This window comes from Halyomorpha halys, unplaced genomic scaffold, assembly GCF_000696795.3.
Source record: "Halyomorpha halys isolate HHAL.00 unplaced genomic scaffold, Hhal_1.1 Scaffold8.1, whole genome shotgun sequence".
Lineage (NCBI taxonomy): Eukaryota > Metazoa > Arthropoda > Insecta > Hemiptera > Pentatomidae > Halyomorpha > Halyomorpha halys.
The window spans coordinates 1017369-1020609 of NW_027111933.1; the positions used below are offsets into that span (position 1 = coordinate 1017369).

At 33.8% G+C, this 3241-nt stretch overlaps 1 long non-coding RNA gene across 3 annotated transcripts in view; it reads left to right on the forward strand.

The window, feature by feature from the left end:
• The window catches only part of LOC136796350 (uncharacterized), a 201575-nt gene that overhangs the window by 175518 nt on the left and 22816 nt on the right, over window positions 1-3241 (forward strand). The window lies entirely within an intron of this gene.

Sequence of the window (3241 nt, forward strand, 5' to 3'; positions counted from 1 at the left end):
ATAGATTTTGAGCTGTTCAACTTATTTCAACAGTACAGTCTTCGAGAACTAAATAAATAAGTAAGTAATAAGATTTATTTAAATAAATAAGATTGATTTAAACTAAAGAACGCTAAATTATCAATAAAAGTACTTCCCATCAATACGAACTTGTATCTTGGCATTTTGGTTGTTCAGTTTCATTTCGGGCTTTTCCAAGCAAACTTTATTCAAATAATTCCAGAGAGATGACTGTTGAAATCCTAGCGAAAAAAATATCTATTTCGTTGGGAGTTATGATGTAATAACGTTGGTAAAATGGCTCATAAATTTACCGTTTTTAATAACCCTTGGAAGTAATTGGACGTAAAATACTAAAGAGTGTTGAAAATATGATCCAATTTCAGCATTAAAGGCATTTTTCCTAGAGCCTTCATAGATCATAGATCCTAGGGCATAATTTAGTTTTTGTCTGATTCATTGAACTTAGAAAATAAGAAATATAGAATATATTGATTCAATTAGAAAAACATCTTTTGATAACTATAAAACATCTTATGCCATTTTATCAGGTTCCTGTACTATAATTCGGTAGTATAGTACAAGAAAAATATAATCAAGAAATAACGAAATTTGTACATTAATTGGTATTGGGCCATAACTTCGTTTTGGTAGAGTCCACCTGAATTCCGTGGAGACTACCTTCCCTTGAGGGATGGGCGGAAATTGGAAGCTGGGATATTTGTAAAATAATTTTCTCAAAATATGTAATTGCATTTATGAATTGAATTAGAGTGAATGAATATTATATTATAAAATTGTTGACCGATTTAAGATTAATAGTACAGACAAATCATATTTTTCAATTTGATGTTATTCAAGTGCACAATAATAAATTAGTGTACCTAGCACAAGGGACTTGAGGATGGTAAAGAGGTATCACTCTCTCTCTCTCTCATATTTTGAAAACAAAATATTAGTCAAAATCATATCTATGTATTTGTTATAATTTAGGAATATTTTTACAATATATGTATATGAAGGCAAGGTTAAGATCGGCGGGGCATGTGGTTCGAAGTAATCCATCAGAACACATACAACAATGAAAACCAGTATAGCTGGCAAGAGACCACGTGGGAGGCCGAAACCAGATGGATATTCAGAATCGACAAAGATGCGAAAGAGTTTCATGCAGCGAACTGGAAAGAAGTAGCCTAAGATAGGCAGGCGTGGAGAAGGCTGGATCGGGCGGCCAAAGATGTACAAGGTCTGTAGAGCAAACCAGAAAAAAAAAAAAAAAAAATCGAAGTATTTTAAACATAGTATAAAAGAAACGGATCCCTAAAATGTTAATAAACACTGAACCCACGGGTAAACCTCCGATGGGTTGACCGAAGCGTATGTAGAAGTATTTCATCAAGACTGATCTGGAGGATATTGGTTAGGATGAGTATTTTGTCACTGACATGCAGACGGTGATTGGTAGTATCGGCATCGAACATTGGGGTTCCCTAAGCCTTTATTATTATTATTATTATTATTATGTAAAAAATGTTATTTCTCATAAAAAAAATGTAATGTTCAGAATATATTAAATATAAATCTTTAACACTTAAGAGAATTTTTATGACATGGAGCTTTTTTTTTCCTTTCCTTTTTTAACAGTCGAGATATGGTGAGGTCATCAGTGAGTCATCCTTTTTTTTTATGACGGGCACCCATTAGGACCTCTGTGGGAAAAGTCAGAGGAATCGGCTAATAACTTTAATGAGCATAATTAACCAAACTAACATTGAGACTATAAACCGGGACAACAGTTCTTTTGTTATAGAAACATCCTCACGAAACAATATTTACATTTAGTTGTAATATATTTATTGTTTAAGAACCATTCCTCAGAGAAGATTTCATTGTGTTGTGTTTAACCCCTAAAGTTATTTTAAAAATCATAGGATCGTAGGTGAGACTTTTTGTTTATTTTAGGTTGAAACAAAATTCAAAATAAACTATAATATCGTGATATTTCCAATAATCATTCTCAAGTAAAGACCTTAACCTATGTAGGACATGGGAGATTGATGAAGTGTTATGCACTTCCATATGTACGTGGAAATTTGACAGACCCTGAGATTATCTTCTAGGAAGATACTCCTCGTCTTTTTCCGAAGTCTAATAAAATGGGGACAAAGGGATAGGAAATTCTCAATTTTTACAACCTATGCGCTGAGAAGCTTCGTAACCCGATCTGAATTGGTAGAAGAGTAAAATTACTTTAAAATCCCACTGATTAGCGAACATGGTACGAGTCGAATCGGTGCCTGGTCATTGAAGCATTAAAGAAAATGAGAAGGCGGCTGGCTACAGTAGGAGATCTGAAAAGGTACCCTTTATCCATTACTTCGTAAGTAAATGTAGAGGATGAAGTTTGATAAAATTGATACTTGAGGCATTTTACACTAATCCTCGACTTTCTTACAACTTTGGGCCAAGTCAGACAAACTGTTTTCGTAATGTAAGTGCGTCAAAGAGAATACGTTAGTCAAGTCGTATATGAAAGTAGTGGATGAAATTTAATGAAATTGATACTTGATACATTCTACTTTAGCCTCACACTTTGGGCTAAATCGGAGCAGCCGTTCTATAATATATGTGATTGTCAGAAAGTAAAATTACACTTAACAAAGCAGAACTCGAGAGAATTGCGAGCGCCTATTCAGCTGTATCGAATTACTAATAACAGCATACTGATCAGTTAGACAATAGACAATATTAAAAGTTTTCACTAATCGAATACATTTGTTTTCCGTTTTCCACTCGGTTAGCAGAGTTGCCAATACCCGGCCAATATCTAATATAAATGATGATAGGATTCCCAGTGACCCCCAATGGTTTCCGCCATGTTCTGAAACTGATTCGTCTCAATACCTAGCCCTTCCAAATAAATAATTATAGTAAGCAAGTATGTAATTTTGTTTATAACTAAAATCATACCATTTTTTTTTTTCAATCGCACAAATTTGGTGGAATCAGACTCAAAATTACGTGGCCAATTTAGAAGCCATTTCACTCCCCCAACTTGGTATAGATCATGTGGAACAATGGACGTCTTTCACAGTTACCGTGGAAGGCCTTCAAATACATTCTATTGTCATCGATACATTACTTCCATAGAACAAAGGGTTATAAGCAGTAAAGGGTGTTTTATAGCTAGGCAGTAAAATATGGCTTTATTATGTTTAAGTTTTAACATACTGTAACCTTT